The sequence below is a fragment of the Salvelinus namaycush genome, chromosome 37 (assembly GCF_016432855.1).
Source record: "Salvelinus namaycush isolate Seneca chromosome 37, SaNama_1.0, whole genome shotgun sequence".
NCBI classification, from domain to species: domain Eukaryota; kingdom Metazoa; phylum Chordata; class Actinopteri; order Salmoniformes; family Salmonidae; genus Salvelinus; species Salvelinus namaycush.
Genome location: NC_052343.1, coordinates 3,515,707 through 3,531,602, shown reverse-complemented (window position 1 = coordinate 3,531,602; position 15,896 = coordinate 3,515,707). Strand labels below are relative to the sequence as shown.

The window sequence follows — 15,896 nt, the reverse complement described above, 5'->3', positions numbered from 1 at the left end:
CGGATTCCTGTTAAGTAGCAGTTAGTTGCTAGCCGTCATGAAAACGAAGCAGGCTAACGCTAGCAGTGCTAACCCACTGGTGTCTTTATCCACGGCTGGGCACAAACGCTTCAGGTGTGAGATGATTTCCACACAATCACAAGATGAAGACGAGGTGTAACTGAAAACTGGACGGGGATTTGTCAGCACTAAATCAAATCAAATGTGTCACATGCGCTGAATACAACATTCAACAGTGAAATGCTTACTTACAAGCCCTTAACCAACAATGCAGTTTTAAGAAAATACGAACACAAAAAAGTAAGAAGAATAACAAATAATTAAAAGAGCAGCAGTAAATAACAATAGCGGGGCTATATATAGAGGGTACCGGTACAAAGTCAATGTAATTGAGGTAATATATACATGTAGGTAGAGTTATTAAAGTGACTATGCATAGATAATAACAGAGTAGCAGCAGCGTAGAGGCAATGCAAATAGTCTGGGTAGCCATTTGATTAGCTGTTCAGGAGTCTTATGGCTTGCGGGTAAAAGATGTTTAGAAGCAACTTGGACCTAGACTTGGCGCTACGATACCGCTTGCCGTGCGTTAGCAGAGAGAACAGTCTATGACTAGGGTGGCTGGAGTCTTTGACAATTTTTAGGGCCTTCCTCTGACACTGCCTGGTAATAGAGGTCCTGGATGACAGGAAGATTGGCCCCAGTTATGTACTGGGCCATACACACTACCCTCTGTAGTGCTTTGCGGTCGGAGGCCGAGCAGTTGCCATACCAGGCAGTGATGCAACCAGTCAGGATGCTCTCGATGGTGCAGCTGTAGAACCTTTTGAGGATCTGAGGACCCATGCCAAATCTTTTCAGTCTCCTGATGGGGAATAGGTTTTGTTGTGCCCTCTTCACAACTGTCTTGGTGTGCTTGGACCATGTTAGTTTGTTGGTGATGTGGACATCAAGGAACTTGAAGCTCTCAACCTGCTCCACTACAGCCCCGTTGATGAGAATCAGGACGTGCTCGGTCCTCCTTTTCCTGTAGTCCAGAATCATCTACTTTGTCTTGATCACATTGAGGGGGAGGTTGTTGTCCTGGCACCACACGGCCAAGTCTCTGACCTCCTCCCTATAGGCTGTCTCGTCGTTGTCGGTGATCAGGCCTACCACTGTTGTATCATCAGCAAACTTAATGATGGTGATGGTAAATGCACCACCATCAAGCAGCTTAGGGAAGAGATCCTCCGACTGCTCGCTGGGCTGCGAGAAAAGGATAACCTGCTTTCTAAGTACACAACCTTGCTGTAGCCCAGGCAAACCGAATCTCAGTTATAAATGTATCCTATAGCAAAGCTGTTGATGAGTCGGGTGGAGTTGATATGCCCCAATCCAACAGACAGATGTTAAGCTCAACTCCGCAGCTCACAGGAGACTGGACACTCGGAAGGCATAGGGGATAGGAAAGGCAGTCTGGCTACCCTTCATCTATCCGAGAAGATCCAATCCAGCTATCAAACAGTTTTGGCCCGCTTGAGACGGACCTACCAGCCCCGGGAGTCAGCACGGCTCCTGGGAGTATACCACCAGCCGGTGGCCGCCTAGTGGCACCCTTCCTCATGGCCACCACAGTTCAGGAGGTTGCTGACTCAAGACAGAAGGGTCTTGGGCCATCTTCCACTTTCCTGGTGTTTTCCGATACCATTGGAATTTCGTGATCACGATCTTGTCTCATTGCTGCAACTCCCCAACGGGCTCGGGACAGGCGAAAGTCGAGTGATGCGTCCTGCGAAGCGTGACCCGCCAAACTGCGCCTCTTAACACCTGCTCGCTTATCCCGGAAGCCAGCTGCACCAATGTGTCGGAGGAAACACCGTTCAACTGACGACGGGGTCATCCTGCAGGCGCCCAGGCTTGCCACAAGGAGTTGCTAGAGCGCGATGAGCCAAGTAAAGCTCCCCCGGTCAAACCCTCACCGAACCCGGACGCCGCTGGGCCAATTGTGCGCCACCCTATGGGACTCCCGGTCACGGTCGGTAATGGCACAGCCTGGGATCAAACCCCAGGCTATGGTAACGCCGATGCAGTGCCTTAGACCGCTGCGCCACTCGGGAGGCCCATTCACGTAGGTTTTAACGACCTTCGCTTTAGGCGATCTGAGGGAGGACTACAAATATAATTTTTTTTAAACACCTCGCTAGCACAGGAAAGAGAATAATTATCTCCTGCCCCCTCCCGTGCTATCGGAGGGATTCGGAACATTTCAGCCGACTCGTTGCTCTAAACGAGTACCTGAAGGAAAACTTTGCAATGACAGGAATGTCTCCTTTTGTGACAACTTTGATTTGCTGTGAAAGCAATCAGCAGTTTTTTAAAAAAGAGACGGGACTCATCCTAACCGCAGGGGTTCCAGGATTACTTCCAGTAACATCCCAAACTGTTTTCGAGACCGACTGACAGGGTCTGGTAGTGCTCCAGTCCTCCCGGTCAGAATAAACCACAGAACTTGGAAAGCATAACTCCTGTAGAAATGGCACTATGGTTATTGTGAGTAACCTAAATTATGTTCCTCTAACGCTGCCTTCCAGTGAGTTTATACAAATTGTCATATCCTACCATTCTGATCGATTAGAGACTGACAGAAAACGTGGCTGTAATGTTCATAATTTGGTTGTTATTCCATTGGTTACCTTTCCAGGGGCAGAGTGGCCTACACTCATTGAATATGGAGCTTTTAAATGTTAGGTTTTACTAGTGATTTCTCTTTCTCGTGAATGACCTCATTACTGAGTGCAAAGTTGATTGCATGTTCCTCACAAAAACATGGCTGTCTTCAGACTGTAGTTCCACTCTTATTGCAGCCTCCCACCCGGACTAGAGCTTTTTACACTATCAGAAAAGGGAAAAGGGTCGGGGGACAGCCTCTATTTTTTTTTACATTTCATTTTGGCTTTGGGTCTTTTGAGCATCATGCTATACTGTTTAAATGTCAGTCACCAGTGCTGGCCATAACCCTCTATAGGCCACCAAAGTACTGCCCTAATTTCTTTACTGATTTCTCTGAACTATTGTCCTTGAGTACTATGATAAAATTGTGTTGGGCGATTTTAATATTCATGTTGACAAAGAGACTGACCTCAAGGCCATTGAATTTATAAATCTTTTGAGCTCTATGGACTTTATCCAACAAGTTACCTGGCCCACCCATAACAGTGGCCATACTCTGGACCTGGTTATTACCAAGGGGCTTTCTATTGACATATCCTCTATTGATGATGTTGCTTTCTCTGATCACCACTGGGGATTGTTCACTACCTTGTTGCCCATAGCACAGTGTAATACTGAACGCATCATTAAGAAATGCTATCTTACCTCTGAAGTTGCTACAGATTTTATTGAGCGTATGAACAATACATCACCTATTCTGCCTTCCTCTTGTGATAATTTAGTTGATAACTTTAATAGCAAATTAAGGGCAACCATTGATGCCATAGCTATAGTAAGGTTGAAAAAAGGCCACATCGAAATTGAGAACCCCTTGTCTGAGTGAGGAAACAAATCAATTAAAGAGAAATTGCAGAAAGGCACAAGGCAGCCTACCACGCAAAGGCACAATGGAGTTATTTTCCCTGCTTGACACAGACATACTCAGGAAAGTCATATCACAATTTAAGCCTTCTACCTGCCTTCTTGATCCTATCCCCACCACCTTCAAAACAGTTTTTAATTGCATATCTGAAGAAGTGCAAGCTATTGTTAATCACTCCCTGTTCACAGGAACTTTCCCCACTGCACTAAAAACTGCTATGATGAAACTCCTTCTGAAGAAAAGTCATCTAGATTATTCAGGTCCAATCTCAAACCTTCAAAATTCTGAAGAAATTGGTTTTCAAACAGCGAAATGATTTAAGTGCCAACTGTATTCAAAAAATAATCATATCTGATTTCCGTGCCCACCACAGCACAGACAGCCTTAGTTAAAGTGGTAAATGATCCTAGAGCCAACACAGATGCCAAACAGCTCTCTGTCCTTGTATTCTTGGATTTAGGTGCGGCATTCAACACAGTTAACCATGATGTTCTTCCGGACAGAATGGAGAGGTGGGTTGGCCTCTCTGGTCCAGTTTTAAATTGGTTTAGGACCTATTTAACAGGTCGAGAGTTTGCCACCCTAGGTGAACAAAACTCAAAGAAAATAGATATCACATGTGGCGTTCCACAAGGTTCATTTTTGGATCCGGTACTGTTCACACACACACACACACACACACACACACACAGTTGAAGTCAGAAGTTTACATACACTTAGGTTGGAGTCATTAAAACTCGTTTTTCAACCACTCCACAAATGTCGTTAACAAACTATAGATTTGGCAAGTCGGTTAGGACATCTACTTTGTGCAAGTAATTTGTCCAACAATTGTTAACAGACAGATTATTTCACTTTCACAATTCCAGTGGGTCAGAAGTTTACATACACTAAGTTGACTGTGCCTTTAACCTTTTAAAACAGCTTGGAAAATTCCAGAAAAGTATGTCATGGCTTTAGAAGCTTCTGATAGGCTAATTGACATCATTTGAGTCAATTGGAGGTGTACCTGTGGATGTATTTCAAGGCCTACCTTCAAACTCAGTGCCTCTTTGCTTGACATCATGAGAAAAATCAAAAGAAATCAGCCAAGACCTCAGAAAAAAGATTGTAGACCTCCACAAGTCTGGTTCATCATTGGGAGCAATTTCCAAATGCCTGAAGGTACCACGTTCATCTGTACAAACAATAGTACGCAAGTATAAACACCATGGGACCACGCAGCCGTTATACCGCTCAGGAAGGAGATGAGTTCTGTCTTCTAGAGATGAACGTACTTTGGTACAAAAAGCGCAAATCAATCACAGAACAACAGCAAAGGACCTTGTGAAGATGCTGGAGGAAACAGGTACAAAATATCTATATCCACAGTAAAACAAGTCATATATCGACATAACCTGAAAGGCCGCTCAGCAAGGAAGAAGCCACTGCTCCAAAACCACCATAAAAAAGCCAGGCTACGGTTTGCAACTGCACATGGGGACAAAGATCGTACTGTTTAGAGAAATGTCCTCTGGTCTGACAAAACAAAAATAGAACTGTTTGGTCATAATGACCACTTATGTTTGGAGGAAAAATGAGAACGCTTGCAAGCCGAAGAACACCATCCTAACCGTGAAGCACGGGGGTGGCAGCATCATGTTGTGGGGGTGTTTTGCTGCAGGAGGGACTGGTGCACTTCACAAAATAGATGGCATCATGAGGCAGGAAAATTATGTGGATATATTGAAGCAACATCTCAAGACATCAGTCAGGAAGTTAAAGCTTGGTCGCAAATAGGTCTTCCAAATGGACAATGACCCCAAGCATACTTCCAAAGTTGTGGCAAAATGGCTTAAGGACAACAAAGGCAAGGTATTGGAGTGGCCATCACAAAGCCCTGTTCTCAATCCTATAGAAAATATGTGGGCAGAACTGAAAAAGTGTGTGCGAGCAAGGAGGCCTACAAACCTGACTCAGTGACACCAACTCTGTAAGGAGGAATGGGCCAACATTCATCCAACTTATTGTGGGAAGCTTGTGGAAGGCTACCTGAAACGTTTGACCCAAGTCAAATAATTTAAAAGGCAATTCTACCAAATACTAATTGAGTGTATGTAAACTTCTGACCCACTGGGAATGTGATGAAAGAAATAAAAGCTGAAATCAATCAATCTGCTATTATTCTGACATTTCACATTCTTAAAATAAAGTGGTGATCCTAACTGACCTAAGACAGGGAATTTTTACTAGGATTAAATGTCAGGAATTGTGAAAAACTGAATTTAAATGGAGTTGGCTAAGCTATGTAAACTTCCGACTTCAACTGTATGTTCCCCTTGGCAGCGTTATCAGAAAGCATGGCATTGATTTTCACTGCTACCTAGACGATACACAACTTTACATTTCTGTGTCACCAGAGCCATTTCTAGCTCAGGCTGATACAGAGAGACTCATCCATGATTTTATTACCAGCAGGCTTGACTACTTTAATGCTCTCCTGTCTGGTCTAACCAAGAAAGCCATTGGTTAACTGCAAAACATACAGAATGCTATAGACATTACACCGGTTTCAAAGTCTCTGCACTGGCTGCCTGTGCAGTTTAGAATACATTTTAAGATTATTCCATTGGTTTTTAAATCAACCCACAATTGTGCACCCCAATACATACAGTGGGGCAAAAAAAGTATTTAGTCAGCCACCAATTGTGCAAGTTATCCCACTTAAAAAGATGAGAGAGGCCTGTAATTTTCATCATAGGTACACTTCAACTATGTCAGACAAAATTAGGGGAAAAAATCCAGAAAATCATATTGTAGGATTTTTAATGAATTTATTTGCAAATTATGGTGGAAAATAAGTATTTGGTCAATAACAAAAGTTGATCTCAATACTTTGTTATATACCCTTGGTTGGCAATGGCAGAGGTCAAACGTTTTCTGTAAGTCTTCACAAGGTTTTCACACACTGTTGCTGGTATTTTGGCCCATTCCTCCATGCAGATCTCCTCTAGAGCAGTGATGTTTTGGGGCTGTTGCTGGGCAACACGGACATTCAACTCCCTCCAAAGACTTTCTGTGGGGTTGAGATCTGGAGACTGGCTAGGCCACTCCAGGACCTTGAAATGCTTCTTACGAAGCCACTCCTTCGTTGCCCGGGCGGTGTGTTTGGGATCATTGTCATGCTGAAAGACCCAGCCACGTTTCATCTTCAATGCCCTTGCTGATGGAAGGAGGTTTTCACTCAAAATCTCACGATACATGGCCCCATTCATTCTTTCCTTTACACGGATCAGTCGTCCTGGTCCCTTTGCAGAAAAACAGCCCCAAAGCATGATGTTTCCACCCCCATGCTTCACAGTAGGTATGGTGTTCTTTGGATGCAACTCAGCATTCTTTGTCCTTCAAACACGACGAGTTGAGTTTTTACCAAAAAGTTCTATTTTGGTTTCATCTGACCATATGACATTCTCCCAATCTTCTTCTGGATTATCCAAATGCTCTCTAGCAAACTTCAGACGGGCCTGGACATGTACTGGCTTAAGCAGGGGGACACGTCTGGCACTGCAGGATTTGAGTCCCTGGCGGCGTAGTGTGTTACTGATGGTAGGCTTTGTTACTTTGGTCCCAGCTCTCTGCAGGTCATTCACTAGGTCCCCCCGTGTGGTTCTGGGATTTTTGCTCACCGTTCTTGTGATCATTTTGACCCCACGGGGTGAGATCTTGCGTGGAGCCCCAGATCGAGGGAGATTATCAGTGGTCTTGTATGTCTTCCATTTCCTAATAATTGCTCCCACAGTTGATTTCTTCAAACCAAGCTGCTTACCTATTGCAGATTCAGTCTTCCCAGCCTGGTGCAGGTCTACAATTTTGTTTCTGGTGTCCTTTGACAGCTCTTTGGTCTTGGCCATAGTGGAGTTTGGAGTGTGACTGTTTGAGGTTGTGGACAGGTGTCTTTTATACTGATAACAAGTTCAAACAGGTGCCATTAATACAGGTAACGAGTGGAAGACAGAGGAGCCTCTTAAAGAAGAAGTTACAGGTCTGTGAGAGCCAGAAATCTTGCTTGTTTGTAGGTGACCAAATACTTATTTTCCACCATAATTTGCAAATAAATTCATTACAAATCCTACAATGTGATTTTCTGGATTTCTTTTTCTCATTTTGTCTGTCATAGTTGAAGTGTACCTATGATGAAAATTACAGGCCTCTCTCATCTTTTTAAGTGGGAGAACTTGCACAATTGGTGGCTGACTAAATACTTTTTTGCCCCACTGTATCAGTCATGCTTTTGAGTTTTGTACCCAGTAGGTAGCTCAGGTCCTCTGGCACTGGCATGTTAGCTATCCCAAAGCATAGGACCAAGAGGCATGGAAAGGTAGCCCTTTGCACCCAGCCTCTGGAATAGCCTGCCAGAGAATCTGATGGGGGCTGAAACTGTGGACAGATTTAAGAGAGACACCTTTTTAGCTTTGCTTTTTCTTAGGGTTCTTTATTTTATTTTATTCAGTTAGCCCGTTTTTCTTGTTATTTATCCTCATGTATATATGTATAAGCTAACTTTAACCCTTTCCTGGGTAGCTTATATAACACTGAAATAATTATAATAGGGTGTATTTCTAATGATTGTATTTCTCATAATAACAAATTCTATTTAGGATTTTATTGCAGATAATGTTCAGCAGATGCCTTATCTGGTTGAGTTCAGCTGCCGCAGGGTGCTCTATTCTTCGTGACACTTCTGCATAGATGTCTAGCTGGGCTGCTGGTCTCTTCTGACTAGGGTGTTTTCCTGTTAGCATGGGTGGGTAGTGAGGTAAGGGATGCTGTCCACTCTGGAATGGGGCCCGATTGTGTAGGGTAGAGTGGTGCCGGTCTCTCTGGGTGGCTGATGGTCATGATCTTGGAGGATGTGTGGCAGACTTCCTCTTATTTTGGTTTTTGCTTTGTCCCAGAGCAGTTTCTTTCAGTTTCCTAGCAAAGACGTTGACACCTGTTTTTTTTTCAAGTGTACTAGGTCGTACATCAGCTGGGGGTGAATATCACAGTGATTGTTCTTTAGGTAAACATTGTCCAAGAGAGCTCAGCTTTGTAGCTCTGAATAATGTGGAAGGGCACATCTCCATGTGGCAACAGGATTTAGTGATTTTGGCTGCCTCATGCTGCATTGCAGGAGCTACATGTCCTCTCATTGCCATCAAATCATTGTTAAATCATATTAAATGCAAGAGTCATGGATTTACAAAGGCCTCCAATACTATTTGGTCTGTAACGTGAAATCACATGTTGGATGGTTTGTTGTGTGCGATCGAGTACATCAAGGTAGGATACGCTATGCATTTGTGATAATTTAATGATTATCTGAGTGCCTCAATTTTGGCCCACCTACATTTTTGCTGGCCCTGCCATCAATAGATTTCTTTCTACACCACTGGTTTACGGAGTGACCTTCAGATGCATGACCATAGGCACCAAGAGAACGAGAGAGAGTGACGGGATATCACATTACACATCTGTCCTGTCCAATTCCTGCCTTTAATGCTGCTCCAGTGAAAATGCCACTTCTCGTTTTTCAAGCTTTGGATAAGTAGCCTAGGCTTGATATATGCTAACCTACTTTGCTGAACCATATTTTATTGCCAAACATAATGTCCATACATGACTCGCGAATTGAACGATGTTTGATGGTTAACATGATATGGCCATGTTTATACGTGGATAACGTAGTCTACAATTGACATCGCATGAGAAGTACGCGCGGTAGATTAGATAGACGCAGGCCGACGGTGGTGAGTATTTAATCAGTGCCGCTTGAGCCTGTTTCAGCCGAGGAGTCCGCAGGCCTTGGTCATTCCCTCTTAAATATCAGAGCTGTCAAACGTTTCCTAGCAACAAGGCAGCGGATCGTTCGGCGGAGGAGAAAGAAAAACACGGGGTATTTGGGATAAACCCCGGTCTCACCAAAGTGTCCTGACCGCATAAACCTAGTCTCCGATTTGAACCCAAAACATATTTCCCGGTATAAATATACACTTCTCGCATTTAATAACCATCCAAACCATGTATGCAGTAAGATTCTCCTGATGTTGCACACCCAACGAGCTACGCACCTCATATGACTGTTCTCTGGCCCTGTCCCCTCAGCGGTTCCGTTTTGTTGACAATCTGTTTTCTCCCATTAGAAATCCGTTTCGGTTGCATTTGTGGTGAGCAGTTGAAACGAGTGCTGGTAAACAAGTTGGTCTGCGGTTTTACAGGCGGTTGTCTTGGACACTTGAGATGGTTACATTGTATTAGCTAAATTGTCACATTCAAACCCCGCCTCTTGATATGGTCACATGCATTCGGTCATGTGGTACACAGCGCCATCAAGTGGTAGAATTGCTGTATGTGTACGTCAAGTAGGTTATGGGGCTTAGCCGTTATATTTTATAGGCTAGTGATAGTCTATGGGCCCAATCGAGAAATGGGTGGCATGATCCCAGTTTGCGCTCTTGATTTGAATCGATTTTTTTATTTGATTTTACCATTTAAAATACATGAAATGTTAAACCAGGCAGATACATATACCTACATTGGGAATGATTATATACACAAAAAAAGTAAATACTTAAAATCAAATTGTATTTGTCAAAAGTGCCGAATACAACAGGTGTGAAATGCCTACTACAAGCCCTTAACCAACAATGCAGTTCAAGAAATACAGTTAGGAAAATATTTACTAAATTAACTAAAGTAAAAAAATTAAGAAAATGACATACCAATAAGGAGGCTATGTACAGAGGATACAGGTTAGTCGAGTTGTTTCCATTGTGGTCCTCTAGCCTACTCCGTTGTCATTGTGAAGCTAAATATTCCATAAAGAGTTGGCAAGAGAGCAGAAACAGACTGGAAACCAGGCTAAGAAACGGGGCCTATCGAAATTGGTAAGTCTTTATGTCCAATACAACGTTCACTGCAGTATGTTTGAATAGTAAGGCCTATGCTAATTACCGGTTTATTTTGTCTCCAAAATAATGTCAACCCATTTACTTATTTAGCCTAGAACTATGTGTTTGGAGAATGAGCTGACCACCCAGCCTAGAACTGGCCTCCTGGCCAAACTGAGCAATCGGGGGGGAGGGCCTTGGTCAGGGAGGTGACCAAGAACCTGATGGTCACTCTGACAGAGCTCCAAAGTTCCTCTGTGGAGATGGGAGAACCTTCCAGAAGGACAACCATCTCTGCAGCACTCTACCAATCAGGCTTTTTGGTAGAGTGGCCAGACGGAAGCCACCCTCAGTAAAAGGCACATGAAAGCCTGCTTGGAGTTTGCCAAAAGGCACCTAAAGGACTCTCAGACCATGAGAAACAAGATTCCCTGGTCTGATGAAACCAAGATTGAACTCTTTGGCCTGAATGCCAAGCCTCACGTCCAGAGAAAACCAGGCACCGCTCATCACCTGGCCAATACCATTCCTACGGTGAAGTATGGTGGTGGCAGCAGGGAGACTAGTCAGGATCGAGGGAAAGATGAACAGAGCAAAGTACAGAGAGATCATAGATTAAAACCTGTCCAGAGCGCTCAGGACCTCAGACTGGGGCAAGGTTCACCTTCCAACAGGACAACGACCCTAAGCACAAAACCAAGACAATGCAGGATTGGCTTTGGGACAAGTCTCTGAATGTCCTTGAGTGGCCCAGCCAGAGCCTGGACTTGAACCCGATCGAACATCTCTGGAGAGACCTGAAAATAGCTGTGCAGCGACGCTCCCCAACCAACCTGACAGAGCTTGAGAGGATCTGCAGAGAAGAATGGGAGAAACTCCCCAAATACAGGTGTGCCAAGCTTGTAGCGTCATACCGAAGAAGACTCGAGGCTGTAATGACTGCCAATGGTGCTTCAACAAAGTAAACTGATATCAGTTTTTTATTTTAACGCATTTGCAAAAATATCTAAAAACCTGTTTTTGCTTTGTCATTATGTGGTGTTGTGTGTAGATTGATGAGGGAAAAACAATTTAATCCATTTTAAAATAAGGCTGTAACTAAACAAAATGTGGAAAAAGTCAAGGGGTCTGAATACTTTTAGAATGCACTGTAGCTAGGCTAGCTAGCTAGATTATTTATAGCTAAAAATAATAAGGATCCACTGCAGGGAAAAATATTAACTCACTATGGACAGACCCCAGCCAATGTAAGTTAGTCTTTCAAATAATTTAGCTAGCTAGTTCCTGAACATTAACCCCTTATTCTTCATCTGGTGTGGAATTGTTTTACTGACTCTGTCTCTGCATTATCCACAGGGTACCTGTCAACTTGTGAGTCTGAAAATGGACACAGGAGGTTAAGGAATCTGCATTGTTAGTATCAATTTGATGTTCATGATTATTTGTCACAACCTGGTTAGGTCAGGCTACCTGATTTGGTCGGGGTGCATTGTAGCTTTACCCTAACCTTTATCTAATTATTCTAACATGCCACATGAATTCACATAACCTGGCACGTTAATTAACTTAACCTGCTACGTTAATTATCCTTACCTGCCAATTTAGTTATCCTAACCTGTAATTCACATAACCTACCAACTTCCATTGCATTTGACATGCATTTAATTACATTTCTTGTACATACAGTTGAAGTCGGAAGTTTACATACACGTTAGCCAAATACATTTAAACTCAGTTTTTCACAATTCCTGACATTTAATCCTAGTAAAAATTCCCTGTCTTAGGTCAGTTAGGAACACCACTTTATTTTAAGAATGTGAAATGTCAGAATAATAGTAGAGAGAATGATTTCTTTCAGATTTTATTTCTTTCATCACATTCCCAGTGGCTCAGAAGTTTACATACACAATTAATATTTGATAGCATTGCCTTTAAATTGTTTAACTTGGGTCAAACGTTTTGGGTAGCCTACCACAAGCTTCTCACAATAAGTTGGGGGAATTTTGGCCCATTCCTCCTGACAGAGCTGGTGTAACTGAGTCAGGTTTGTAGGCCTCTTTGCACGCACACACTTTTTCAGTTCTGCACACCAATTTTCTATAGGATTGAAGTCAGCGCTTTGTGATGGCCACTCCAATACCTTGACTTTGTTGTCCTTAAGCCATTTTGCCACAACTTTGGAAGGATGCTCTGGGTCTTTTGGAAGACCCATTTGCGACCAAGCTTTAACTTCCTGACTGATGTCTTGAGATGTTGCTTCAATATATCCACATAATTTTCCTGCCTCATGATGCCATCTATTTTGTGAAGTGCTGCAGCAAAACACCCCCACAACATGATGCTGCCACCCCTGTGCTTCACGGTTGGGATGGTGTTCTTCAGCTTGCAAGCATTCTCCTTTTTCCTCCAAACATAACGATGGTCATTGTGGCCAAACAGTTCTATTTTTGTTTCATCAGACCAGAGGACATTTCTCCAAAAAGTACGATCTTGTCCCCATGTGCAGTTGCAAACCGTAGTCTGGCTTTTTATGGCGGTTTTGGAGCAGTGGCTTCTTCCTTGCTGAGCGGCCTTTCAGGTTATGTTGATATAGGACTCGTTTTACTGTGGATATAGATATATAGATACTTTTGCACCTGTTTCCTCCAGCATATTCACAAGGTCCTTTGCTGTTGTTCTGGGAGTGATTTGCACTTTTCGCACCAAAGTACGTTCATCTCTAGAAGACAGAACGCATCTACTTCCTGAGCGGTATGACGGCTGCGTGGTCCCATGGTGTATTTACTGGCTTACTATTGTTTGTACAGATGAACGTGGTACCTTCAGGCGTTTAGAAATTGCTCCCAATGATGAACTAGACTTGTGGAGGTCTACAATTTTTTTCTGACGTCTTGGCTGATTTCGTTTGATTATCCCATGATGTCAAGCAAAGAGGCACTGAGTATGAAGGTAGGCCTTGAAATACATCCACAGTTACACCTCCAATTGACTCAAATGATGTCAATTAGCCTATCAGAAGCTTCTAAAGCCGTGACATCATTTTCTGGAATTCTCCAAGCTGTTTAAAGGCACAGTCATCTTAGTGTATGTAAACTTCTGACCCACTGGAATTGTGATATAAGTGAAATAATCTGTCTGTAAACAGTTGTTGGAAAAATTACTTGTGTCATGCACAACGTAGATGTCCTAACCGACTTGCCAAAACTATAGTTTGTTAACAAGAAATTTGTGGAGTGGTTGAAAAACGAGTTTTATGACTCCAACCTAAGTGTATGTAAACTTCTGACTTCAACTGTATATCACCATATATTATGAACAATGTATATATAGTTATATATATATATATATATATATATATATTTAAAAAATGTATTATTCATATATAAATATATTGACCATAAATAATCAAATCATACATACTGTTAAATATATTTGAACCAAATACAGTGCCTTCAGAATGTATTCATAACCCTTGGCTGACTCCAATATTTGAACATTATTCTTTAAAAAATTCTTCAAGCTCTGTCAAGTTGGTTGTTGATCATTGCTAGACATATATTTTCAAGTCTTGCCATAGATTTTCAAGACGATTTAAGTCAAAACTGTACCTAGGCCACTCAGGAACGTTCAGTGTCGTTCTATATTTGGCCCTGTGTTTACGTTTATTGTCCTGCTGAAAGGTGAGTTTGTCTCCCAGTGTCTGTTGGAATGCAGACTGAACCCGTTTTTCCTGTACAATTTTGCCTACGCATTTTTTTATTCCATTAAAAACTCCCTATTCCTTGCCAATGACAAGCATCCCATAACATGATGCAGCCACCGCCATGCTTGAAAATAAAAAGAGTGGTACTGAGTGATGTGTTTTATTGGTTTTTAACCCAAACATAACGCTTTTTATTCAGGACATACTGTATATGCCATGGGTTATGCGGTATGTGTAGGTCTACTTATGTTTTTTTTAATTTATGTTTTATTGAACCTTTAACTAAGCAAGTCAGTTAATTAAGAACAAATTCTTGTTCACATCAGTAGATGTCAACGTGCTATACAGAAACCCAGGCTAAAACCCCAAACAGCAAGCAATGCAGATATAGAAACACGGTGGCTAGGAAAAACTCCCTAGGAAGAAACCTAGAGAGGAACCAGGCTCTGAGGGGTGGCCAGTCCTCTTCTGACTGTGCCGGGTAGAGATTAAAAGAGTACATAGCCATTAATTCCAGATCATTCTTCAAGATGTTGAGAAGTTTAATAGATGACCAGCAGGGTCAAATACTAATCGCAGTAGTTGTAGAGGGTGCAACAGGTCAGTACCTCAGTTGGCTTTTCATAGCCGAGCATTAAAGATGGTCGGGACAGCAGGTACGGTAGAAAGAGAGAGAGCGAGTTGAAAACAGCAGGTCTGGGACAGGTAGCACGTCCGGTGAACAGGTCAGGGTTCCATAGCCGCAGGCAGAACAATTGAAACTGGAGCAGCAGCACGAACAGGTGGACTGGGGCCAGCTAGGAGTCATCAGGCCAGGTATTCATGAGGCATGGTCCTAGGGCTCAGGACCTCTGGGAGTGGAGGGAGAGAGGGAGAGAGAGAGAATTTGAGGGAGCATACTTAAATTCACAGAGGCCACCAGATAAGACAGGAGAATTACAACAGATACAACAGTCGGACCCTAGCCCCTAGCATAGATACTGGTGGCTGAGACGGGGGGGGGGGGGGGGGGGGGGGGGGAGGGACACTGTGGTGCCGTCTGACGATACCCCCGGAAAGGGCCAACCAGACATCATATAACCCCACCCACTTTGCAAAAGCACAGACCCCATACCACTAGAGTGATATCAACAGACCACCAATTTACTACCTGAGACAAGGCTGAGAATAGCCCACAAAGATCTACACCACCGCATGCTCCCTCCTATTTTTGTATACAACATGTGCTAACATGAAAGACTCAATCACGGACACTCTTACTGATAGTTGTGGCTGCTTCGCATGATGTATTGTTGTCTCCACCTTCTTGCCCTTTGTGCTGTTGTCTGTGCTCAATAATGTTTGTACCATGTTTTGTGCTGCTACCATGGTGTGCTGCTGCCATGTTGTGTTGCCACCATGTTGTTGTCATGTTGTGTTGCTGCCATGCTGTGTTTTCATGTGTCTCTGCCATGCTATGTTGTTGTCTTAGGTCTCTCTTTATGTAGTGTTGTGGTGCCTCTCTTGTCGTAATGTGTGTGTTGTCCTATATTTTTATTTTTTATTTTATCATCCAACCCCCATCCCCACAGGAGGCCTTTTGCCTTTTGGTAGGCCGTCGTTGTAAATAAGAATTTGTTCTTAACTGACTTGCTTAGTTAAATAAAGGTTCAATAAAAAACGTTTTTAAAAAATGGCTTTATAAATACATTTGACTGATCGATTGATTGAT

General features: G+C 43.0%; 1 protein-coding gene across 1 annotated transcript in view; it reads right to left on the bottom strand.

Annotated features, from left to right (window-relative positions):
- The window catches only part of LOC120031406 (kelch-like protein 32), a 39,657-nt gene extending 29,875 nt beyond the window's left edge, over nucleotides 1-9,782 (bottom strand). Inside the window, exon 1 of the mRNA XM_038977144.1 lies at nucleotides 9,664-9,782. The gene's annotated coding sequence lies outside the window, so the exon portion shown is untranslated. The remainder of the gene's footprint in view (nucleotides 1-9,663) is intronic.
- Between the last annotated feature and the right edge of the window lie 6,114 nt (nucleotides 9,783-15,896).